Source organism: Lagopus leucura, unplaced genomic scaffold, assembly GCF_019238085.1.
Source record: "Lagopus leucura isolate 7727_CA_CO unplaced genomic scaffold, USGS_WTPT01 Super-Scaffold_100004, whole genome shotgun sequence".
In the NCBI taxonomy this organism is placed as follows: domain Eukaryota; kingdom Metazoa; phylum Chordata; class Aves; order Galliformes; family Phasianidae; genus Lagopus; species Lagopus leucura.
This window is the reverse complement of record NW_024962264.1, coordinates 32,148,026-32,174,916: the sequence shown is the minus strand read 5'-3', so window position 1 is coordinate 32,174,916 and position 26,891 is coordinate 32,148,026. Positions and strand designations below refer to the sequence as shown.

Here is a 26,891-nt window from a genome sequence, read left to right as displayed (position 1 = left end):
CACTAATCAATTATCCTGCTTGAGGGCTTTCAGATGGTCCCTTTTAATATCACATTCCTTCTTTTCCTTGGATAACCAAGGTCTGCTTTTCATAGACTGCAATTCCATTTGTTTGACATCCACAATACAAGCAGTGGTCCAGATCTCTAACACACGAAAAAAGGATGGAATCCGTTTGCTTGGATAAGTAAACAGGAATACATACACTGAATTGCTTTTAAGTGAACTAAGTCATGAAATTTGTTCTGGCAAAGTTATGGTGCTTTAGTCCCTAGTATAGCCTGTTAAAGGCTTCCCTGTTGGATTTCATGAAAGTACTCTTTCAAAAACTTAGTCTTCTTGGTTGAATTTCTATTTTATGCGATGACCAACCACTTTCTTTAGTTTTTGGCAAAGCATGAAGTACCAGTATTCATTTCCAGGCCAGGGATATTGGAAACTTAGTTGTTAAATATTAATTTAAGAAAAAAAAAACCCTTAGTGTTTTCAAGCCTAATGAAAAAAAAAGTCAAGGAAAATTTGGGATATCAGTTCAAATTATAACTAATTTTTAGCAATTAATCAGGATTCCAAGATCATAATTTCAGTGTTCATCATGACTATAAAAAGCTGTCTTTATGTAATGAAAACTTGCACTACATTTTTCTAGGGTATAGATATGAATACAGACTTCTCACTTTTTCCTTCTGAAGAGTGTAAAGAACAAGGAAACTAGTTCCACTGAATAATTTAGAACTATGTTTTCCACAATGGAAAGCTGCTGAAAAGCAACTGCCTACCTGTTTACTGACGAGAAATCAGGTTAATCTAGGCACCGAATATATTTATCCTGACATAAACCTGCCCAATCTCCATCTAAAAGTTATAGGTCATCCTTTTTCTAGTTAAACTTTTTAGTTGGAAAACAATTGCCACGTGACAGGACCATCCCATGGTAACTAGGAGAAAATTTCAAAGGTGAACTTCTTATTAGAGTGTTGGCAAGGAAAACAGGAGCAGCCTTTGACAAGCATCCTATTTCCAAGGGTGCCTAGCATCCTGTGCAGAACAAAACCTAGTGAAACTCTGGATACCTTAATGAGCTAATGAGGCTGTAAAAAATAAAATAATAATAATAAAAAAATCAGTGTTTATAACATGTACATCGTACCAGAGACCAAAATGAATCCATTTGTTCTCACTCAGTGCAAAGGATAAAGAGGGAATTCATGAAAGCAAAATAAAAGAAATTACCTCAATCTTAGAAGATTTTTATTATTATTATTTATTAAAAAAAAAAAAAGTTATATGCCTTATCAATTAATTACCATGAAGTAATGTTTATCTGAGTTGCATTTCAGTGGCAGCTCTGGCTTCTTATGATTTCACTCCAGAGTAAATGTTTAGGTCTTTTCAACAAAAATGTCAGAATATACCAGTTCCATTAAAAAAACAAAGCCATAAAAGTCATGTAAACAGCTTTTACAGACTCTGAAGTCACCTACAGAAGATTCCATAAGCAGACCAAAGGACACAAGAGCCCTGCCAGGATACAAATCTCACCTCTGGTTTGGCTGCTGACCTGAACCACAGCTCCAGTGTGTGCCTGTAAACCACCATCCAATGTTGTGGCAGCAAGTGTCCCAGCCCACCTCTCTGCTCCCAGCTGGACAGTGGGAGCCTAAGCAGTGACTGCAGACAGAATCCACTCCTGCCAAGAAGAGGGAAAGACCTCTTAGAGCTCAGGAGGAAATCAATTCTCCAGGGCATTCTTTTCTTCTTTTCTATTTGAAAGCATTTTAGAACTACTATTAATTTTAAAAATACATTTTATGTTTTATGTATTTCATGTTACCTGTATTTGTTTTATATCTTATACTATGTGGCATAGTATATATGTAATATATATTTACATATTATATTTTTATATATTCCTATGTTTATATTTATATGTTTACAGAATGTAAATACCCTCAGAAATGCAAGGGTTATTCTCCAAAAGCAGTATATTTCTAGCAACAGAGCTTGTATATGTTATTTAATATGTATAAGCACGCACACTGCATGATCTAACTTACTATTTAGCTGTTGCTCACAGTGTCAGTATCATGCTAACTACATCTTCAACATCATCCTCCTGAGTAGTTTCATAATCTTTGAGCAAATATCTATAGTGAAAAAAGCCTCATCTTAAACAGCCCTGACTGTTGTTACAGCAAAAGAAGTCTGTGAATTCTCCGGTCAGCTCTAGTGAATTATGCTGGCATGATGCCCTAGGGTTTTCTTGCCAGTGACTGAACGCGTACTTGCTTCCTAAGACTGTGTGGTTTAAAGTCTGTAATACTAGTGTTCACTCAAGCTGGCTAGTGTTTTGAATCAACATGCAAGGTTGTTAGTTTTGCAATCAGAAGATTAGGACCACTATGCTTCCTTTAGATCTTAATGGCTACATAATGACTTTGCAACAAGGATCTCTGACAGATGTATACCGGGGATCCTCGTCCCTAAGAAATCACCTCCAAGTGAATCTAAAATTAGCTAGCAATGTTTCTCAGGTAGATTTCTGGTTTAGGGTTGATTTGCTTTGATGGAAGTGTGTCATGAAACACATTCTATTATCCATGCTCTGGTAGAAAATAGGAATGTATTCTTTCTTGTATTGCTTTCACGGTTTTTTGAAGTAAAGTTGCAAGGACGTGTTAAATGGACTCACCAAGCTTGCCCAGTCTCCCCATTTCCTTCTACTCTTGTTATTGCAATGCTAACAGTCTGAAACCTTGAGCTTTCCACATCCTTCAGGGGGATTAACTGTAACACAGGAAGTAAAAAATAAAAGAAAGAAAAAAAAAGAAGAATTAATCTGAATATAATGTTTTGTTGCTATTTTATGAACTTTTTATTACTTAAATTGCAGCGTTGGTTTTATACTGCTGGTATGAAAGCTCTTTCCCCACTGAAACTATTTAAATTCTGCCTTCACCAGTTTAGTTTAGTTGATAGCTACAGGCTTTTCCTTAGTTATCCTCTTCTATTCATCCCTTGCATCCAAGCAGTAGCTTTAGGAAAAAAAGTCCATTATTTTTGTTGTCCTTTTAGTTAAAAACTCCTTCTGGATAAGTGCTGCTTCTAAGAAATCTACTGTGGGCATTTTTCTTATAGCTGCCCACAAATGCTTGCTGTGTCAGGAAGTTATCAGACAGCCATTGAATAGTATTGCCCTTTTGAGTCACAGAAGGTGTCTACTGACATAAAACACTTTGTTGCTGTGCAGCATGTCACTCCTCTTGCTAAAGAGCCCTGCTGCAAAGGGCTATGCTTGGGATTTGCTCTGGAATGCCACCAGTACCACACAGCTGACCATTTGCAAAGGGCATGTAAGTCACAAGCGGACAAAACTCTGGTGGTCTGAGTGTGTTTAAAGCCTTAGGTCAGACTTTCCATCTGTAAACATTCTCTTGTGTGTTTATGTTTTTCTACACTGTGATTTATTGGAGGTGAAAAACACTGTATACTAACGTCTTTTAAGCTGACTGATTAATTGTTGTTGATAGAAGAATATGCTCATCAGCAATAACTCAGAAGACCAACACATATTACTAAGTTCATCTTTAGTTAAATGTCAGAAAAGCAGTAGTGGGTTTTGTTACCTTTTGTAAAAAAATCAATTTCTTAACTATGTTGCTGCTGTTTTAAAATATGTGTCTCTAGATCAGACAAAGTTTCTCTATCACATATCTCTCTGGAAGAAATCATAGACCTGTATTGCACCAAATCAGTGTTTGTTCATGGATTTTCAGTCTAAAAAGAGCCTTCTTCTGGGAGATGGGAGTCATTCCTAGGTCTAGACATCAGGCATACAATGAGTCTGGAGTAAGATGTTTAAACTTTGAACTGTTATTACATTTCCAGTAAAATAATACTTTTGCTTGTAATACATAGTAAAAGGCCCATGTTTGTCTTATAGTTAAATCTACCACTATACAGCAAGCTAGTTTTAGTACACCTACACCCAGAATGTGCCTCCATGTGCAAGTCAGCTCATAGGCTGCAGCAAGGGCTGTAGGGAGAGCTGTATGGCCTGGGCAGAGCTGAGTGCTTTATTCCTAAAGCAGAGGTGGGTCGCATGGCTGTTGGTCATACACAAGAGGTGTCTGGGGCCCTTCCTGTGCTCTCCTGCCTCAGGGCTGGACAGCCAATTTGTGTGGGACAAACTGTGCCCCATCCAGTGCGATGTTGTTTTTCACCTTCTGAAAAAGCAGAACTTCCTAACTTAGTAGATAACTTGAATGTGGAGCAGACAGCATCATTATTGCTCACTCCTACACAGTTCAAGCTAATCTCCAAACACATACATGTAATGAAGAGCTAATACAGAAATAAGATTCCTTTGGGTGTATCTAGAAGCCTAGTATTTGCTAGTAAAAATGAAAACATGTCAAAACTTTTTTCAGAAATCTAAAATCAATAATTGTTTTTTAATGGTTTATCTTCTACTTTGGAAAAACATTACTCTAAACATGTTTTTTATTTAATGTTTCTAAATCCATTTCTAGGCAGAAGTGTGTGTTGTTTTATGATGTGTGATCTGATCACAGCTACAAAAAGTGTATGGCACTGCAGTCAAACATAAGAACCATCCAACATCAAAAGCAAACAACCTCTCTGACTTATACAGCTACACTGCTCAAAATAAACTATTTAGTTCCTGGACATGAAGTAGCAAGCAGGCATGAAATGCCACACTGTTTAATAATGAATTTCAAACCTTTCATAGGGGGAATACAAGTGAAAAACTTCTTCTGAGCAGCTTGAAATCACTGGCTGCCTACTGCTGACATCTGTCCTGGTGATGCTCTGAAATTCCTGGCATACGAGGTTTAGTACAGAATAAATTAATAAAACAAAGATAATAATTTTGCATATCAATCCAGTCTCTTCATATTGAAAGTAGTGAGCAGAAACTTTAGCATTGCAACTGTTTCTGAAGAGAACACATTTTTCTTTGATCTTACTCCAATCCATGCTCAGCTCTGTATTTGAATTTGTTAATGCCTCCAGATTCAAGCTTTTGTGCCATGGCAAGGAAGCCATTTCCTAGGTGACCTGATCTTGCATTCTTTTAATGTAAGAATTTTTCAGTCTTGAGATATTCTTCACTAGCATCCTGAAGGATTGGGGCCCAAATCAAGGCTTTCAGAACAGTCAACCTAGCTCCAAGAGTTGCAGCCATTTTTTTTTCTTCTTTCTTTTATTCATGACTTTCAAGTAGCTACAAGGAAATCCAGAATATAACTATCATTTTCCACTTTCTGCTGCAAAGTTTTTATCTTTCTGTGTTTGTTTTTATGGTAGAATAGTCTATGGTTTGAATTTTATTTAGCATAATGCTGCCTAAAGGAGCAGACCTAGATACTGTTCTATTATTCCTTTCAGATTTTGGCTGAAAGGCTGAAACATGGCTGAAACTGAAGCATGGAGCATAACCAATTGTCCTCCTTTTTCCTGCTCTAAAAGATAAGTGTGATGTGAAACACATGCCTCTCTTAAATACTCTCGCATGTGCCTGGCATTTTAGGCCAATAAACCCAACACTGGAACAAGGTTGAGGCAAGCATTATGGATTAAGAATTTGCCAGATTCTAGGCAGAGGTTTCTTTGTTCTGCCAGAGGGGTTTATTCATACATATCACTTCTCTTCTTGTGTGTCCACTTTTCTGTGTTCAGCCGCTAGATACTAACAGAATGCAGCCATTCTTATCCTGCCTTTGTGCCTTCCCCATGCACTTCATCCTTAGCAACACTAACATTTAAAAGATGTAGATATAGATATTGAGTCTCCTCTGTAACACTTGAGGATGCCATCATTTCTGTGCTTCTAGGGCTCTCAGAGACCCAGAACTTTCAGTTTCTTTGTCTTTTACATGCACATTGTCTTCAATGGGAACCTGAGCTTTTAAACTCTTGAGAAGCATTTCCTATCAGTGGAGTTGTCAAAGTTGCTCTTGTCTGCATTGCTTTAGACCAGAGTTCATCTTGGGCCCCATGCCCATCACTGGTGTGACCCCACGTGTTATCCCATGATGGGCTGAGGGACAAAGCAGTCTGGGTGCAACCCAACTCACCCAATGAAGGAGGTAATGACAAAGGGGTGGAATCAAGTGCAACCAGATGAGAAGAAATTAATAAAAAAAAAACAAAAATACTTTCACACTAACTGTTCTCAGTAGCTGCTTCTCCACATCTTGAGAACAAACTATATACAAATGAGAAAAGCCCTTCTGTACTTCAGGTTGTCCTTCACGTTATAAATTTCTGTTATTTTGTTCTGCCTTGGTGAAAATGTCTTCAAAGAGAATGTGTATTTATTGTGGCCTTTTGGAAAACAGCCATTTTCTATTTGAAGTGAATTGTGTTATCCAAGCAGAATAAGTCCAGTTAGTATTTGCTGGTTTTCCTTTCTTACCTGCCTGGGGATACCAGGAACATGCACCACACATTCCTATGTCTCCCTTCATCAGCTAACAGTTGATCCACACTTTTTAAGAGAAGACACGCAGAAATTAGCTTATGATTTCAGCCAGCCAAACCAAACTATATTACTATCAGACAGCTGTAATTTCTTAGTTGGCTTTTAAATCACATCCCCTTTCTACTGCTCCATTTCCAAGTACTCCATTTTTGTCTTCCTCCACTAGTTTGATTTCTGTCTCCTGGAAGAGAGAATGGGGTTTTTCAGGCTGCAGAAGCTGTGTTCAAGGAGAAGAGATCTCCAGGACAATGGAGCAAGGAATGTTCAGCTGAAGACTGGCTCACCTTTGCCTTACAGTGATTCCACTCCTGGGGATTTTCTGTTACTAAATAATGCTCTTAATGAGATTTAAGTCCCTAATAAAAATAATTAAATTAACTCTGACAAATGGCTGTTTTCATTTCTGACAGTAAGATGGGAAATTAATAATTGATCGATTGCCTGCCCCCTTCTGTCACCCCTTTAAAAATTTGTTGTAAGTATGGATTTTAAAGGATATGAGAGAGGTGAGAATTGAAAATTATGGAAAGACTGGGACATTATTATAGGTCTGAAGCACAGCCTGAAGCTCACCATAGGAAAAGCTGAGTGGCCAGCATTGGCAGTTAAATCTGCTTGCCTTGTGCACTTCCTCATGGTTTGGCCTAGTTCCTCTTCCCCCATATTTTTGCCTTTCCTCAGCCTTTACAGCAATATTATTTTGCTTGTCTTCTGGTAACATTTCAGTTAAACAATTTCTCCTTGATTTCAGACTCATGAAGTGCTTGAGTATTAGTATGCTGGAGGCAAGGACTTGCATAGCCTTGTCCCTATGGAAACTTTGGAAAGCAAATAACTCTACATGAACCAGTTATAAAGGGGTAAAAAACAAGAACCAGCCTAAGGAAGTAAGAAATTCCGTTACACAAAGACAAGGAAAGTAAAGTACTCTGAAAGAAGTCCTCTGCCTTAAGGCTTAGATGCCAGTTTAACAGCTAGGCAATGTTCCAGACCATTGCCTTATTCTAAATCCCAGCTCCAGAGAAGATGGACCATCTTCTCCACGACCATCATAATAATGCCATGACCAGTGTGCTGACCTTGCTCTCCAAGGAAAAACATTATCTCCTGGTCTCAGGTTCTAGAAAACTGAAGATTTAGTTCCATGAAAGGTAGGGGACATCTCTAGCAAGTCTTTAATGTGACTTAGTAGCCAAACCTGAAATTCCAGCCTTCAAAATGCAAGGTGAACTTCTTTAGTCCTAGAAACCTCTGCAGTCTAAATGGGATTTGATGTTAGAGTAGCTGAACTCAATAATCCTTGCGCATCCCTTCCAACATAGGATATTTTATGATTCTATGATTGCAAGCTCAAGATATGACTTTGCCTTTCAAGTATTTAGTAACACTGCACCATAAATTATTCAGCCAGAATGAGTGTAAAAATGCACTACATATCACAGAATCAGAATCACAGAATCACCCGGGTTGGAAGGGACCTCAAGGATCATGTAGTTCCAACCCCCCTGCCTAGCAGGGCCACCAAACATAGACATTCAGATCAGGTTGCCCAGGACCCCGTCCAACCTGGCCTTGAACACATCCAAGGACGGGGCATCCACAACCTCCCTGGGCAGCCCGTTCCAGGGCCTAACCACTCTCCTTGAAAAGAACTTCCCCCTAACATCCAACCTAAATCTTCCCTCCTTCAACTTGGATCCATTTCCCCTAGTCCTGCTATTGTCAGCCCTTTTGAAGAGTTTACTCCCCTCCTGGGTGTAGGTTCCCTTCAGGTATTGATAGGCTGCAATGAGGTCACCCCGCAGCCTTCTCTTCTCCAGGCTGAACAAGCCCAACTCCCTCAGCCTGTCCTCACAGGGGAGGTGCTCCAGCCCCCTGATCATCTTAGTCGCCCTCCTCTGGACCCTTTCCAAAATCTCAATGTCTTTCTTGTACTGAGGGCTCCACACCTGGACACAGTACTCCAGATGGGGCCTCACAAGAGCCGAGTAGAGAGGGACAATCACCTCCCTGTCCCTGCTGACCACCCCTCTCCTGATGGAGCCCAGGATCCCATTTGCCTTTCGAGCTGCCAGAGCACACTGCTGGCTCATGTTCAGTCTCTCGTCCATCTGGACCCCCAGGTCCTTCTCTGCCGAGCTGCTTGCAAGGACCGCTCCTCCCAGCCTGTACAGGTGCCTGGGGTTCTTCCGGCCCAAATGCAAAACCTTGCATTTTGCCGTGTTGAACCTCATTAGGTTCACCCGAGCCCAGCCCTCCAGCCTGTCGAGGTCCCTCTGAATGGCATCCCTTCCTTCCACCGTATCAACCGCACCACTCAGCTTGGTGTCGTCAGCAAACTTGCTGAGGGTGCACTCAATTCCCTCATCGATGTCATTAATAAAGATGTTAAAGAGCACCGGTCCCAAGACAGACCCTTGGGGGACACCACTTGTTACCGGCCTCCACCTGGACATAGAGCCATTGACCACCACCCTCTGTCTGCGGCCTTTCAACCAATTGCTTATCCATCGGGTTGTCCACCCATCAAATCCACTTCCCTCCAATTTGGAGATGAGGATGTGGTGGGGGACCATGTCAAAGGCCTTGCTCAGGTCCAGGTAAATGACATCGGTCGCCTTCCCTTCATCCACCAATGCCATCACTCCATCATAGAAGGCCACAAGATTAGTTAGGCATGCCCTTCCTTTGGTGAAGCTGTGCTGGCTGTCTCGGATCACATGCTCATTCTTTATGTGACCGAGCATGTTGTCCAGGAGGATGTGTTCCATGATCTTCCCAGGCACGGAGGTGAGACTCACCGGCCTGTAGTTCCCCGGGTCCTCCCTGCTCCCCTTCTTGTATATGGGAGTGATGTGACCCTTCCTCCAGTCATCCGGGACCTCGCCTGACAGCCACGACTTCTCAAATATGATGGAGAGCGGCTCGGCAACCACCTCAGCCAGCTCCTTCAGGACCCTGGGATGCACGCCATCCAGCCCCATAGACTTGCATTCATTCAGTCTAAGGAGGCACTCTCGGACTTGCTCTGCCCTTACAGTGGGGAGGGATTTACCTCCTTGTTCCCCACATAGAGGTTTGGGGATGCAGGGTTCAGGGACGTGAAAAAGACTAGAATCCTGGCCACCAGTGAAGACCGAGGTGAAGAACTCATTCAGCACCTCAGCTTTCTCTTCATCTGTTGAAGCCAGTTCTCCTTTTAAATTTACCAAAGTAGGTACGCCCGTTTTGGCCTGTCTCTTCTGGGCAATGTACCTGTAGAAGGTTTTCTTATTGTTTTTCACGTCCCTTGCCAAGTTCAGTTCTGCCTGTGCCTTGGCTTCCCTGATCCCACGTCTGCAAGTCCGGACGGCATTCCTGTACTCTTCCCAGGTGACACAGCCTTGTTTCCAGAGCTTGTACACCCCTTTCTTCGCCCTCAGTTCTCTCAGCAGGTCCTTGCTGAGCCATGCCGGTTTCCTACCTCGCCTGCCCACTTTCTTATTCGGAGGAATGGAGACCTCTTGTGCTTCCAGGAGGGCATCTTTGAAGAGCTGCCAGCTCTCCTCAACATCTTTGTCTTTGAGGGCAGCGCGCCAGGGGATCTTGGCCAGCAATCCATTGAGTAGCTTGAAGTCTGCTTTTCTACAGTTCAGTGTCCTGATCCTGCTCTTTGCCAGGCCCACATCGCTTGAGATCACAAACTCAACCAGGGCGTGGTCGCTGGAGCCCAGGCAGCCTCCAACCTTAACACCTTTGATGATCTCCTCGGCGTTGGTGAGCAGCAGGTCTAGCAACACTTCACCTCTGGTTGGTCCGTCCAATACCTGAACCAGAAAGCTATCATCAATGGATTCCAAGAGCCTTCTGGAGCTCTTGCAGCTCGCCGTGTGGTTTTCCCAGCAGATGTCCGGATGGTTGAAGTCCCCCACCAGGACAAGAGCCCGTGAGCCAGACATCTCACGCATCTGGAGCAAGAAAGCCTCGTCAACAGCCTCCCCTTGATCAGGTGGTCTGTAGTATACCCCTAACACCAGCTGACCTATATTAGTCCCATCTCTAATCCTAACCCACAGGCTCTCAACCTGTTCCTGACTGCTTCTCGTAGGGAGCTCCTCACAGTTTATCCAATCTCTGACATAGAGAGCAACTCCCCCACCCCTCCTACCTCGCCTATCTCTCCTAAAGAGTCTATAGCCATCGATGGCAGTATCCCAATTGTGGGAGTCATCCCACCATGTTTCTGTGATAGCAACAAGGTCATAACTTTCGAGTGCATCACAGTTTCCAGTTCCTCCTGCTTGTTACTCAGGCTGCGTGCGTTGGTATAAAGGCACTTCAGCCGGGCTATCCGTCTCGCCACCTTTATAAGGGATCTAGGATCCCCTAGAACAGCAGCATCCCCAGCATCTCCCTGCCCTAGTCCTTCCCTATGCACTCTGCCGTCATTGCCCATGGAGTTTGGTATAAGCCCTCGAATGACCCGTTCAACCCCAGTAGCCCTTATTTTGTCCCCTTCCCCCTTCATTCCTAGTTTAAAGACCTGTCAATGAGTCCCGCTAATTCTTCAGCTAAGATCCTCTTACCCCTCAAGGACAGGCTGCATGCATCAGCAGCCATCATGCCAGGTGCAGTGTAAATTGCCCCATGGTCAAAAAAGCCGAAATTCTTGCGCCTGCATCAGCTCTTAAGCCATCTATTGAAGAGTTGGGTATTTTGGATCCTCCCTGTACCTTTCCCTGACACCACGGGCATAGAAGAAAAGACCACCTGCACCCCAGCTCCTTCAAGTATTCGCCCCATTCCCCTGAAGTCTTTCTTGATAGACCTCAGGCTTTCCTTATCAACTTCCTCGCTGCCAGCCTGAATTATTAAAAGCGGGTAATAATCTGAAGGCCGAATCAACCCAGGAATTTTCTTTGAAATGTCCCTGACCCATGCCCCAGGAAGGCAGCACACCTCTCTGCGGGTAGGGTTGGGCCGGCATATAGGGCCTTCTGTTCCTTGCAGAAGGGAGTCGCCTATGACAATCACCCTCCTGTCCTTACGGGTAGAAGCAGTCTTGAGGGTTGGGGGCAACCGCTTCGCCTGAGGCAACCTCACGGGTGAACCTGTCTCCGCACTCTCACTCGTCCCCCCTATTAGATTTCAAATGAAAGATAGAAATACTTATTACTCTCTTTTAAAATATTTCCCAAGAAGAGGTGAAAGTGGTACCCTAGTAATACCTTTCACTCTACAGTGGCAATTTCTCAGCTTCTACACTATAATAGTAAGGTTCAACACAGGCAGTTGTGCATTAAAGGGGCTCTTGTAAATAATGAGGACCTGGAAGGGGGGTAATGTTAGAGCATGCTCAGCAGATGGAATTCAGATATCAAAGGAAGCATTTCTAGTTATTAAGTGCTACATGGGACTGGAAATAAATAACCCAGGAAAGACAACTTGATGTAGAATACTGAAGCAATAGAAAGACCTATCAGAAGAGGAGGAGGATGAAATGAAAGGATTCAGCTGTGATGTATTTTTTAACAGCAACTATAGCTACCAAGAGAATGAAGCAAGTTTTTAATGTTAGTGTTATTTGTGATACTTGGACTAGATCAGAGCCTTTCCTGTTCTAAACATGGTGTCTAAGAGAACCAAAGTGAACTTAGAAGAGGAACTGAAACTCAGGAGGGAGTTTCTCTGACTCAGATAATGTATCAATGTCTAGGCAAAATTCTTATTTTCCTTTATTGACTCACCCCTTTAATAGAAGGGCTATTATTTGAACTGCAGGATGTGTCTCTCTGTATGCTTATTGGAGAAAATAGAAGGAAATGTGGTCCCTGTGCTTTGTTACAGCTTATAACGAGTAGTTCTGGTCTGCAAATTCTAACATAGGTAGTCTAGAGTATGGGTGTGATCCACACGTCTGTATTACAGATCTCAGAAGAGGGAGAACACCAGAGAGAACAGAATCCTCTGATTTAGAACACAAAGGAAATCTGCTTGTGTTTTCTTTATTGTAATGTTTAGCCGAGCAGGCTTTCACTATCAGTGGCTCTGTCATAGATGAAGGCTTTGGTTCTTTCTTATGCCTTTTATGATGTGCATGTTGTTTGAGAGATAGAATTTAAATTTCCATCATATTCTCAGTATTTCATGTTGAAAAACTGAGCGCTCGCCTAGGCTGCACTTCTAGCATGCTATGTTGAGGTAGCACCTTTTAGATCATCTGGTCTTAAAGATCGCTGTGAGGTAAGTTACTTACAGAGTGTACACATGCTTGAAGTACTGAGGGAGCGTGGATGCTTAAGTGAAAGTTGTGAATCTTTATGTGGTGTCCAGACAGCTGTAAGTTTATTACTGTGACAGCTGTGACAGCCAAAATTACTCTGTGAACCTAGATCCTGATTCTACAACATCTGCCTTCTCTGCTTAGCTAGGAACCTTTTCCTCCATGGGGAGAACATGATGTACTGTAGGTTTTTTAACTGCTAAAAAACATTAAAGTATAGGGGTCCTATTTTGCCTTTAAAAAAAAATTAAAAATAATAATGATCTGGCCCTGAGATTTCTTATATGTTTTCTTTGGCCATAATATAAAGAAAGCAAATGAAATTAATTTCTGAGAGGAAATAATGTTACATCTGCTGAGAAGAAAGGTAGTTGCATATGCTCCAAACAGCTTTCTCAAATCTAATTATCTCAGCAATAGTAACTACAGCATTAATAGACATGACTTGCTTCTGGTCATTTTGGAAAAATATTTAATAACACTGTTCTTTGAAGAATCTTCTGAATAATTTTATTATCATAATTAGTATTGCCTGCTGATTACTTAGCTGTTCTTTGAAAAGCTCTTCTCCTGTGCCATTTCTTGGAGCTGGGGAATTTCTGCATGATGTGAGCATATGAGATTTGACAAATATTTAACCAATGACTAGAGGTGCTATGGGTACTTTTGCCAGCTGTTTTCCAAAGGTGTCCCCTGTAAAAATATTTCTAGGCTGATTCTGATTTTGCTTGCACCAATCGTCCAGTGGCATAAGTCCATCAAAACCAGTCAACTCATCTCACTGGTGGAGACTAGAATGAAAACAGCAGTTTATTTTTAGCTTTTCCTGTTTCTGATAGGAATGGCATATTCTTCAGTCAAGCACAGTAATTCCAGTAATTGGTCATTTTGATTGAACTGCCTGGGTATATTAATTTTTGTTAGTAACTTGCAAAAAACAAATGAAGGTAAATTTCTTCAAGCATATTTAATACTTTTTAGAATTTCTCTGTAAGCATCGAGAGAGTATGAATAATATATTTGTCTCTCTTGTTGTGGGCATTTGCGAAGCTATTTCCTGGAAAGTTCACGTCCCCTTCCTGCTAATGGCAGCGTTGCCCCAAGGCATTGGAACTCTCAGCTATTAATAGCTGAGGTCTGATTTCTGATGTAGGGCATGCCAGAGTGCAGTGTTTGCCTGGGAACATGGTTAGTTCTGCCTATAGTAGGTCCTTGGCACATACCAGTTACCTACTGAAATGGAGGAATGGCAAAGACACAGAAATTACTTTATGTGCACAATTCAGAAAACTGTACAGGCACTCTAAAGAATGAACATTTGTATTACTTCTAGGTTTTCTTGCAACCTACCTTGCACTGGCTGGGCAAGCAGAAGTTCTTAGCTGCACAGCACCTCCTATTTAAGTAACTATTGTGTATAAGGCTTGGGGATGAAACATGTTGCTTTGCTCTTTAGCAGCCTGCTGAACATTAAATAAACACAAAGGAATAAACTGTGTATAAATCATTTAGGAATATCTAAATATTAAGATTTCAGTTCATTCAACTCTTGTATTTTTTTTTCTATTTTTCTCTTTCTCTATTCTGAAATACATACTTAAATTACATACATTTCTAATCAATCTAGGCCAGCGAAGGCAAACTTCTGGGAAAGAATACCAACATTATCACAGCTCCCTGTTCACTGGTTGCCCTTCCTCCTTCCTGCAACCTGGCACTGCAGGAAAGGGTAATGTACCTGAGGTTGCTGGGGAGGGGAAGCTTCTTGATATGAAACACAGTGGCACGCAATTAATGGTGGAAGCTTTTAGTCATGTAGGTAAAATCCGTTTAGAGAAAACTCTCTTAGCTAGAACCCTTTCAGTAGTGAGCATGACCTGGTCAGCCTCCCTGGTCCTGCTGTATACGTAAGACTTAAAGGATGGCCTCAGAACATGGTGACAGGATTGAGGAGAGACTGAATGAGCACATCTCCTTTCCTTCAGTCCAGGGCAGCTCTTGTGAAGTCATGGAGGAGCTTTTTTTTTTTGGCTGTGAGGGCACATTGGCAACAAAAAAGGAGTGCCATAACTACATAAACCAAAGAAAATGATCATACTCAAGACCCAGCTATCCCTAACTATTGTCTCTCGTGGCAGCAAGAGGTCTTATTTTCACCATATCCTTTAGTTCGAAGGACTTCCCTGAGCAGTCTCTTTCATAAGTGGATATTTCTGTAGCTGATGGAGATATGTCATAAAATCTTCTGTTTATCTATAACTAAGAAAGAGTGTATTAAATTATTCAGTAGCAGCTAGGATAGACAGTTCCATTTTGTCTTAATTAAAGGGCGTACCAAGGAAAGTTTAAACCATTTGATCAAAACAGTGAATCAAAGTTCAGAGCTGTTGCAAACTCCACTGATTTCAGCTGAGTTATATCACTTTCATGAGAGCTGAATTATTTGTGAAAGCAAACCCTTTGAGGTTATTATTGTGGTAAGAGGAATGGAATCTCACATTATTTTGTATATGATATTGTATCTGTTTTTTTTTTTTTTCTTCTTTATGTCTTGTTCTTTACAAAAAGTCTTTAGTTTAATTGGCTTCAGAGAAGAATTTGCCCACACTTATCAAAACTCTAAGAAGAGCAGATAGGAGTAAAGCCAATTATTTAGACTTTATTTTTAGTGGACCAAAATGATGAGAATATAAAAGGCAAAAAGATTAACCCAAACTCTCTAACACTGTAAGGTCTCAGAAAACAAGATTAAGACTTTGACAAACATCCAAGTAATAAATCTGCGGAACTAAAATATACAATTTTAATAAGTTTACCACAAAGAAACACAAGAGCTGATGGGCAATGATGCTAAGCTAAGTTGAGGGGAGAAAAAAAAAAAAAAAACAACCAAAAACTTGGCAGCCCTTTGTGTTTGTGGACTTTTAAAAACAGAGTGGCCAGTCATAATGCCATGATGCATTTTGTTTCTCTAAAGCCTAGTAAGGTGCTGTGGGAAGCTCAAAGGAGAAAAATACTCCCAGCTTCCTGCCCAGTTGCATCAAGCAATTTGCAGATCCTGTACTTTTCTCCTTATTGGACAAAGAAAACACAGAGTGGGAGGTGCAGGTCTGTCTGACTAGAGTGTCCTAATTGAAGTCACAGAGAACATAGGCTCAATGAGCTACTGGTGAAACTATGACCAGTGTCCCTCTCCTAGAAGAGGGAGCAAGATCCAGGTCCACTCAGAGCAGAAGGATGAGGCAGGACTCAGGCAGAGGATGGAGCTGTGCACACAGAGAAATAACCTGCTGTTAAACTACTGTATGTTCACCTGCCAGGCTCATGCTGCAAATTGAGAATGTGCCTCATTGAGATTTATTTTACAACTGCTTTCAGACACAAACCTAGTCAAAAACACAAATGTTGGTCAGACACCTGAACTTCATCAATATATATTTTTTTTCCCATCAAAACTATTCCAGGGTTTTTGTTAAAATCATAGCTGTTGACTATTGAAAAACAGAGACTATTCTAATTCTATTCTAATTCTGAAAACCAGTAGAACTGCTCACAAATGCTGAATATGGCATTATTTTGCAAATTCACTGGATACTCATTGGGGAAAATAAATTCAGCTTTACCTGGAAATTTCTGATTGCATCTAAGGACTGTCAGAAAATAATGCTCTAGAAATTCTGGTAATGAGTGGCAGATAGGCATAGTTTTGAAGATAGTGCTTGCTACCAGGGTGCTGTATTTGTGGTTGTTTTTTAGTGGGATGTTGTTTTACATTGTTGTTTTCTTTTATTGAGCTGGGAGCTGGTGGATCTGTTCCTTGCTTTTTCTTAGGAAGTAATTTCTGTGTCCATTTCATGTAATGAAACAAAAGGAATCAGACTATCTTTCTCTTCTGTGCAGCCTTTCTTTGTTCTTCCTACTGCCACTAAGAACCTGTCCATGAGAATAAAGTAGACAAAGGAGCTGTGATTCTTCACCCTATTGTTGCAAGAAACAGATGACAAAATACACTTCTCTTCCTAGTCACACCCACATTCCCTCCTTTGTCTCATTTGCTTTCACTTTGGGAAGAAAGTAGATTGAAGAGTCTAAAAATGAGCAACCTATGCAGACCCAACTGACACATCGCTGAACATGGCATCACATTTTCCTATAAATTTATATTTAGCCTCTGTACTTGAATATCCCACTTAAGTTATATGGGTAGCACAAACTGACAAAGGTGTTAACTGATTGATTGGCGCAGCAGAGTAACTTCTATTTCATCCATGTCCTCTACCAGCTCTACATTTTCCATGCAGCCAGGCTGCCAATTCTCACACCTAGCGGGTGAGCCCCTTATTTCATCTTGCTCGAGCAAAATTCCATTGGCATTTCCAAACTGATGCTTGCACCCAGGTATTTCCTAGCTCGCTAGGCAAGGGACTGGAAGGTGAAGGAGGCCCACACGGCATGGTTTCACTTACCAATTATTCTTGGAGGTGCTTCTCACAGGCTTTCCAAACAGTCTCAGTGCTCCTTGACTGTCATAGCCTTTTGACTGCTCTTTTTAATCGCCATTTTAGTTCCTACTGTTTTTATTAATTACTGTAGAAAAGGTGGCAAAGAAGCATGCATTCTCTTCTCTGTCATATCTTCAGCCTTACTGGGATCACCCTCATGAGTTATTTCCAAGCACTGCAGAGCTTTTTGAGTAATGTTTTCCTCATCAAAATTGTTCTCTGAAAGTCCAGGAAGCATCTAGCACTGCCTGCATGTGAGGTAGCTTATACTGGAGCTAATGGTTCTGAAGGAAGAGAATAATATTCTGTCTGTGCAAATTTGTTTTAGCAGTGCTAAGTGGTACAGTCTGGAATGGGACTGCTATATGCGTGGACTACCACGGAAGTACAGCATGATTGCAGATTATTAAGTTAAAATATCTGTGTTCTATTCCTGTGAAAAGAATTTTCCATCCTGGCAGCACAGATATTTTAGGGGCACACCTGTGTATCCCATCACAACTTTATGCAGCAGCAACAGGCGGGATGGACTGTTTCAGGATCACTGCCACCCCATCCAGGCAGTTCTAGCTCATTGACCTGGGGAGAAGGAACAGAGCTGGTCATAGGAGGGATGCAACAGGCCAGAAGGTTTGTGATTTTGGCTGCCTCAGCCCATGAGAGAAGCCTGACATAGAAAACTTCCAGGTGCATAAATGTATGACTTTGGCAAAGCCTGAAAAAGACAGAGACTGATAAATGACTCATCTAGGCCATAGTCTCAATATATTTTCAAGTAGCAATGGAGTTAGGGGATAATAAATACACTTCTGGCTGTTTCATAGTATCTGAGAGACACAGAACAGGAATTCAGTTTTGTTAATCTTCAATTTTTGGTCATTTTTCCTGAGAGGCAACTTCTACCTAAAATGATGAACCCTGTACATAGTCTTTTCTGAGCATAAACTTAGAGAGGCCATAACGTAGTCTGGCTTATACATGCAAAAATCATTTCTAAAGTGAATTTTCCAGATGCAAATTCAATCATCTCTTTAGCCAGGTGTGAGAATCTATCAGCTGTATACGCAGGTGTCAGTGCCTGAAAAATGATCTAGTTTACTCCTCCATAAAGAGTTCTGCATCACCTACGTCTGTCTTAAGCTAGGTTTTGAGGATTTAAGTGGAATTTGAACAGGGTTTTCTGTGCTAAAGGCCCTGTGCGTAGGACAAATCTTTCACAAAGTGTATGCACAGATGGGCAAATTTGGCGGCCCACAAGTGAGGCTGGGCTGCTGGCCCAAATCGATAATCTTGCCCCAGATGTGTCTCCTCCTAAAATGTGTCTAGCTCTTGTCAGGCTCATTAGAGAGGAGTGGTTTTGGCTAGTTTGCCTTTTTTTGAGTGAAAACATAGCATTTCTCAGTGTATTATCAACATTCCCAAACTCAAATATTTAATAACCTATGCTATCTAATACCTGACTTGGCTTTGCATTAGAAACAATTGCTTGCAAAGTGTTTATCTATTGAGTGAGAATGATTAAAAGAAAATATAAAGTTCTTCATATGCTATTTTTGGGCAATAATATGACCTTGTTGCTATTTTAAATATTTCAGTATAATTTATATTAGCTATAATACCATCAATAAGGCTCCTTGAAAATTAAGTGTCGTTCTTGGCTTGAGACATTGGGTGTGTTGAGGGACTGAATGCCATGTGCCAGAAAAAAATTAAAACCAAAACCATGGTCAAGTTGCTACATATACAGAGAGAGTGAGCAACAAGGTCTTGAACAACAAAGCTATTTGGACAAAACGCCATGCCTACCTCTGGTGAATTCTTAAAGTGCCCCTCAATCTCAATACCTGCTAAGCTATGGTGAAAAGAATAGTGACAAGATGACAAAGACTACCTAGTCTTGGTGAAGGTGTCATATTCCTGCCAGGCAACGCAGGATGTGATGGAAAGCTCTGGGGAGAGGATGGGAGCTTACTGTTTTTTATGTCCCCATGTATCAAAATGCAGTGATCATCTCCTCTCTAAGAAGAGACTGAATTGTCCAACTTTCACAGTTTGCTTTTTTTTTTTCTCACTAAAATGTCTCTACCCAGGTAGTTCTTGTCTTTAGCTCTTCCATTGTAAGTCAGTTTTTGTCAAATGTGGATGACATTATGTGCACCATGCCAGACAAGTGCTGTCTAAGTCATGAATACTTCCTTATCTCTGCTAGAAATTACTCTCCTGTTATATCCCAAGTGAACATTTTGCCTTTTTCACAGCTGCCTCACACTGATGGTTTCACGATCCTCCTGCGCTCCACTAAGACGATGCGAATGTTGTGGGATTTGGCAGTGCTTTCCAGCTTCTGGGTCCAAGTGCTGGACACATCCCAGCTCTGCACTGGGATAGGATCTGGATGAGTACTTGAGACCTTTTCCTCCTACCTGTCCATACCATAGTTTCCATGGAACTAAATACAGAAATGCTGGCCAAAAGACAGCTTCAGCACAGTACATTTTGGCCTGTCTAGATAATCAGTGAACAGGATCTTGGAAAACACTGTAGCTTATATCAGTTGTTTAGACGCTGCACATACAGAACATGTTTTTTTTTTCTTCTTTTTGATTTTACCTCAGGTGTTTGTAACAGATTCCATTCTTCTCAGCTGATCCTGTTCTGCTGATCTTTTCTCTCTCACTACATCTGCATGACATAATGAGATTCTGTCACTGCTTTTACTACAAAACAGCAAAATCCTATCTTTTCTTTCCATCTAGATCCCCTGGGCATCTCCTACTTTGTGACTTTTTCTTATCCGAGGCTTTCTGAAAAAACATCTGCTAAAATTATTTTTTGTACTTCCACATAACCTGGTTGGTCTACGTTTTGAATAAATCTACCCGTAATTTCTTCACATGCTATCAAATTTCAGCTACTTCTGTTTCTTTAATATGCAATCTAGTCTGAAATTGTATAGCTGATTGTCTTCTTTGCATGCTAACCCTTCATAATCATCTGCAGATGATACTACTTCAAAGGATTTCTAAATCCAGTCCATCTAGAGATTTTCCTGCCCTTTTAGAGCAGCTCCATGAAATCTTTCTGCTTTTGTCTCATCTTCAAAAACAGGCTATGAGGACAGTAGGAAGTATAGTGCGCTGTTAAAATGTTCATGTTGTTAATGAGCAAATTGACCTGCTCTTAGAGCTGATTCCTTTACCCACTTCCAGTGCCAAGTCTAAAATTAGGACATAAATCCTTTGAGTGAGAGATGGATTGCATCATATTTGGAAGAGAGATACATTTGGTTTCCAATGTGTCATCCTGACAAGCATACCTAATCACTTATAAATGTCTATTGCCGTTGACAATTGTTTTCTTACAGACTTATTCCACAAAGGCATAATTCTGCTTTCTATTATTTTTTTTTATTTTTCAAGCAATCTCTGAAATAATGTTTCTGTAGTTCTGCAGTTGTCTCTCTTTAGGAAGCTAGTGAACCTCTAGCTTTTTAGTGTACGCAAAAGTCTGACAGTGACTTATGATGCAAACCAATTAAAAACAGTACCTCTGGTAGTATGAAAAACATTCAGTGGTTTTAGGGACATAATAGCCTCTATCAGTATGTGTCAAACTGGTTTTAATAAGTTAAATTTCCCATAAATAAAGCTTTAATTAACAAGTAGTTCTGCAATTTACTTTTGAAAAGTGTCTTGGAAATATTTTTCTCTCGTGTTCCCAACTTTGCTATCAAAAAAGCTTGCGAAATACTGCAAGAGATTTTTTCAGAGTGCTCCAAGCATAGAGAGGTAGGATGGCAGGTAAAATCTCTCAAGAAAAGCTCTGGATTCGTGGTATCACCAATACAATTAGACACTCGAGTAATATAAGATCTGAGCTGGTCTGTCAGGAGATCACATACTTTTATTTTTTATTTCTTCCCTTTACCTTCAACCCCTTCAGACATTTTACCTCTCTAAAATTTTCCCTAGTGTAGTGAATATACAGATTTCCAGTACCCTGCATAAATGTCTCATATCAAAACTCCCATTAAAGTCAATGTGTGTCCTGTGGCTAACCTGCTCATATAGTGCACTTGAAGTCTGGGGCTAAATGTCTAACTGCTAAATATGCGTAGGGTTTTTAAGAGCATTTTTTAAAACAAAGCTAAAGTATTTTGCCAGGAACATAAGAACTTCGGCAAACTTTTTCTTTCTTTCTTTCAGTGATCCTGCCTGGATCAAGCAGGCAACACTAGAAGAGTCTCAAGCTCACACTGCTGGAAGGACTTAATTGCCCTAGGGGACAAAAACCAGAATCCAGCTACAAAGTTTTGGTCTCCATCCCAGATACTTAGTCTATTAAATGAGTCAGGAGGTTACGACTGAAAAGAAATAAGCCCCTCAGCAGAAGTGCATTTTGCGATCTGCTCTGTTTGGAAAGGTGCTGATGCAGTCAGGCTGCCAGCATTGGGAGATGGACTGATTACTGCTGCACCAGATGGGGCAGAGGAGAAAGGAGAGGGAAAATGGGCATTTGCAGGTTCATGAAAGAGGGCAGAAGTCATGCTTTTCTATGCATTTAGCTACTTCTCCCCCAGATGCTAGCATACAGTTTCAGCAGGTCGTAACTGGAGTCAGTAATACTTTCCTCTAGACACAAGCTATTGAGTGTCTTTGTGACATGGCTAAAGAGTGCAGGAGGTCTAGTAGCTGGAGGCAGAGGTCAGGGATCCACTCAGTCACTCTGTCACTTAGAGCAAGTTGTTTGACCTTTCTGCATGTGCTTGCACCATGTCAGATAAAGCAGCTTGACATCAGACTTTCATGGAATAACAGAAACTTAATCTGAAATAAACCTCCCTGAATTCACTGAAGAGGAGATCTATGCTATCATGAAACTTGACCTGTGTGAGCTGAGCTAGAAACCTGAAAGAACCTGTCTACTTTCCATAGTTGGGACCACCTCTAAACTTCAGTAGACAGAAAATTGCTCAAAAGACACAAGCAGCATTTGTGGGTATAGAGTAATTGAACTGTAACTCATCATGTGTAGTTGAATACTTTTGGTAGTGAAAATCTGATAGCCTATAATTATGCAAATCTAAAACTAGGTGTTTTTGAAAGCAAGGGCCTGCATAGGTTCTTCAGACTAAGTAGTTTGTGAAACTGGAAAAAGTACATAATTAAGTTAACCTCTCCTTCCAGTTCTGTTATTATTCGACTATTAAACTATCTGTGTCAGCAGAGAGCTTAGCTATACTGAAAGAAAGTATTGGAGCATTTCAATAACTTGCAGACTTAAAAATATTGCAGTACTTGTTTCTCTTTGCTTGCTTGGGTAGTCAAGAAAATCATAAATCCTGAAATATCATTCTTGCTTGAAGAGCTTTTCCCCTGCTCTTACTGAAAGGGTTGATATTTACACTGTGGAGCTTTTAGCTGAAACTTCTCACAAGAATTGCACAAACATGAATTCAAGGCCTCAGTGTAGGTAGAAATAACTCTTATAATTCCATGATTATTTTCATGAAACAGGAAGGTTTAGGTTTGTTTTTTTTTTTTTTTTTTTTTTTTTCCTCCATCTAGAAGAACCAAGTGTTAATTTGTGTGTGGTAGCGGTATGATGAACACAGAACACCAAATAAAAAGAATTTAATAAAGAGGAAATTTTTGCAATTGTTGGACTCAGAAATAAAGTCGATTTCCTGAGGGGCCCTTTTTTTTAAGCAGTATTCTCTCATTATTTGCACTTGAATGTATCCCTGATGTTCACTGTGAGGAGCACAATCAAACGTTTACACTGATAAATGTACTTGCAGCACCTAAATACCTGAATATCAAAACCTCTTATACTCAAATATAAACAGCATACTATTTCAGTATTTGAAACTGGTTCCATATGAGTATGCTTATGTACCAGAGTTAAGGTCAGTGTTAAACCTGCAGTGCTTCTCCACTGGGGCTGTAATTGGAGTAGAGGAGATAATACAAAAAATATCTGTGCTGCTACAGTGCAAATAAAAGTGCTGCATGTGTATTTTTTAAAAAACACGTGGATAGGATAAAGGGAAAGTTTTATCTTTGTTTTTAATTTATGCCAGAAGAAATCTTGGACGTGATGTGCTATCATCCCCCAGCTCCATATGCTTACTTTGGGTCTTATTTACATACATCAGCATAGACTCCTCTTTATATTTCATTCCAGTAAATACACTAAGGGAAAAAATACTAAATAGCAGTTATGTATTGCAATTGTGTAATGTAGACCTGGCTTGTTCTGTTTTGTAATGTCATGTGTTCTCTGGATTCCTGCAAAAGTTTTAAAAGTTCTTCTGCCCCTAGTTTAGTTGGCTGCTGTTTGGGAACTGCTGAGTCATGGCCTGAACCACTGATTGAGCACCTGGAGAAAAGACCTGATCAGCCCTGGAAGCACAGGTGAAAGCAATTCACCCGTGTGATTGGAAGCCTAGCTCCACTCCTCTTAGGCCTCACTTTAAGGGTAGACTACTACTGAGGAAGGATCTCTAGCAAGAGATTCTTACTTTGTGGATTTTTTTTTTTTTCCTGTGGAACTAGATCTTTGGATATGGTGAGCATCTTTTTGTGTAATATCTTCTCTTTGTACATATCCAAGATTGGTCTTGCTGCCTTTACAGCTGCACATAGTAAAACAAACAAAATGCACGCATACAAAACAGACTAGTAATAGGCCAGGCTCATCAGCAGTGTGAATTAAAGATGTGAGGTGTTTGTAAGTCTTTCTCTGAACGTACAGGGTCTTCTATGAGTTCAAGTAATCATTAGTTGCTGTGCAACTGAAGAGCAGAGGTACAGTATATCTTGCAGCATAAATCACTGCCTGTAATGATTTTGGTAATGATCCCTGTGCTTCTATCATGAGCTCAAACTCTTCAAGATTGGAAAATTGTTTAGCTGATCTTTTCAAGTTCTCTTGAAAGCTCATAAAGAATTAAGTACCCAAGGCGGTACTTCTCACAGCACATAGGTTGCTAGAAGAGATGTGTGTTGGAGGCTCAATGATTTTCGTACCTAGTGTTTGTTCTGTAGGCTGAGAAAAGAACGAAGACCAGCTAGTATGGACTTGTAAAGCACAAAAGCATCTGTTAAATAGTCTGTGTTAAGAAATAAGACTTCAGTTAGTCTGTATATTAATACTCATAGGCATAAAACATGACTGCAAGTAAAGACCCAGCTAAGTGATGTCTGGTGGAGTGGGGCACAGTATGGCAGGATGGATCCTCTGGAGATTTTCTTCCTGTCCTCATACTGTGGGGAAAATTTAAGCTAGAAATATTTCTACATCTCTGGCTTCTGGGGAAAATTTCCTCTGTTCCCAGATAAGGAGTTCTGAGAATGACGCAGTAAGTATTCTGCAAACTGGCTTACTATGGAGCCTTGTCTCCTGAGCTCGACACCTTCTCTACTGCTGTAGCCAGTCTTTAGCACTAGGGGAGCGAAACAAAACAGGTTTATTCCTCAACGTAAAATAGCTCTACTTGATCTCAGTAGAGACCTCAGGAATGGGGTGCAATTACAGTTGTACAACTGGGTAACTGTTTGATGTGAAAGTGAGTCGCAAGCAATGACATTTCTTAGAGAGAGTGTGAACAAAGATGATAAATGGAAGGATCTTGTCCTGATTGTAGCACTTACATAGGCTGAGAAAACTCTCCTGTAAGCTGATCAAAGTGAATTTTAGCAAGTTATCTGATCTTCTGTCAAAGCTCACCCAGCTCTTCATTGAATCTAATGTTTAACCTTCACAGCTTCAAAGGTGTCTATTTCAAGGCTTCAGTAGTCTAACTGTAGCTCCTAGCCACTGTGTGGCTTTAATAAAACAGCTTTTGCCTTTACCACCAAACCTCTTGTCTGTGTATGTAAACTGTCACGGCATTTCTTGCTCTCCTTTCATTTCTCAGAGCGACCTGGGTTCTTTTGGCCTCATCTCAAAACAATGTTCTTGTTCTGAAATCTGAGTTCTCACTGGTGCTGGCTCCATCTTCCTGAGCACCATATTTTTATAATTCACTAACACTGAAATTCCCATTAATACTCGTTTTGTTATATGTGTTTTAGAAAAAGAAACCACAACTTCTGCAACTTTGCATCAGGAGATCATTTGGAGCTGATCACCCATGTCGTTCAGTAAATCCTCTTCTAAATCATAGCTACCTCAAGACAGTCCACTGTTCTGTAAGTACAATCTGTTTCCTGAGTGTATTATGTTGCATTTAGTTGATTCAATAGGATGCGTTTTTAATACATGATCATATAACCCAGTGAGCTAAACTGTTCCAAGTGATAATCTGTACTTCTCTCTTGCTACTCTACTAATCATTATATCAGTTGGAAGTTTTATCAGCAGTCATTTCAGAAAACTGTTCTTCTTCTTATATGAAATTCCTAAATAACAGAGATCAAGGATTAGGTTCTTATGGGCTCATAAAAGAACTTTCTCTATTGAGTCTGTCGTGATATCTTCCAACAGTAGTTGGAAGTAAATCATTGATGTTCAGGGTGAAAAAAGGACTCGAGACTCTGCAGAAAAGCTACGGGTGAAACACCTGGGTGGAACAGGTATGAGTCTATCATTAACAAGGGGGAAAAGAAGAATGCATTTGCATATGAGTATTGATATTCTTATCTTTTGTTTGGATGAAATACTTTTTGCTTATTGTCTCAAAACAGATTGGAAGGTAGGAAAACATGATGTTCTGAGAGCATCAGTGATTGTTTTGTACGCATACAGAGAGGAGTCATCCTTTAGGCTTCTAGTTTATCAGCCTTAAACATCCCTTTTTGTAGCTTTGTGCCAAGTCATGGTGCAGTTGACTTCACAGATATTCTTTCTCAACTCTTTAAATGGATGGCTATCAAGATAATTTAATGCCTTGCATACTCAGTGAAGCATTTTGAAGTGTAAAAAACTGTATCAAACGTAACAAATATAGTTAGTCAGCCCTCATGAGCCAAGACTGCAGTTCTGCTGTGCAGGAATTTTCTAGTTATCCCAAAAATCTGTGGCAGCTTTGCTTTCTGTAGCCTTTTGAAATAGAAAGACTGGGGGGGAATTTAATGCATTTTAAGTCTTTCCTTACTTGGTTAATGGAATTTAAAGTATGAAAAAAAAATCTGTTTCCAGAATATGGAATCAGATTTCTAGGAATGGATTAAACAGAAGCATTAAACATTTTGTAGCTTTTCAATTATGCAGTTGCGAAAAGGTCACTGTTATACTACCGAGATTTGTACCAAGCATTTACTATCTGCAGATTTTAATGCATTGCCAAAACACTGTACCCAACCTCTGTGCTAGCAGTCCTTCCTCAACATGGCCTGGGGAAAATTAAGATTACTTTAATTCCATTTGTTTCAACATTTTTGGCTGTGATTTCTCCCAGAAGCGCTTGTCTGTTCCCCTTTTGCTGCTTGGTACCATGCATGACATAAGGTAACCTCAGTAGGGTCCCATCTAGACTTTTCTGACCACCATACCAGAGCTCTTGCTACTCTCTGTTCTGATAATCTGACCCTAGCATTTCCTGGACTGCAGTGGAATTCTCAGACCAGCACGAGAAGTGCAGCCAGAGCCTGGGGGACCTGGGAACATGGTGTGA

The 26,891-nt window shown here is 40.6% G+C and overlaps 1 long non-coding RNA gene across 1 annotated transcript; it reads left to right on the top strand.

The window, feature by feature from the left end:
- Positions 1-3,268: 3,268 nt before the first annotated feature.
- On the top strand, positions 3,269-6,886 carry LOC122180210. Its single transcript, XR_006178946.1, has 3 exons — positions 3,269-3,353; positions 5,413-6,113; positions 6,675-6,886. It is a non-coding gene; the product is annotated as an uncharacterized LOC122180210 (long non-coding RNA).
- Positions 6,887-26,891: the final 20,005 nt, after the last annotated feature.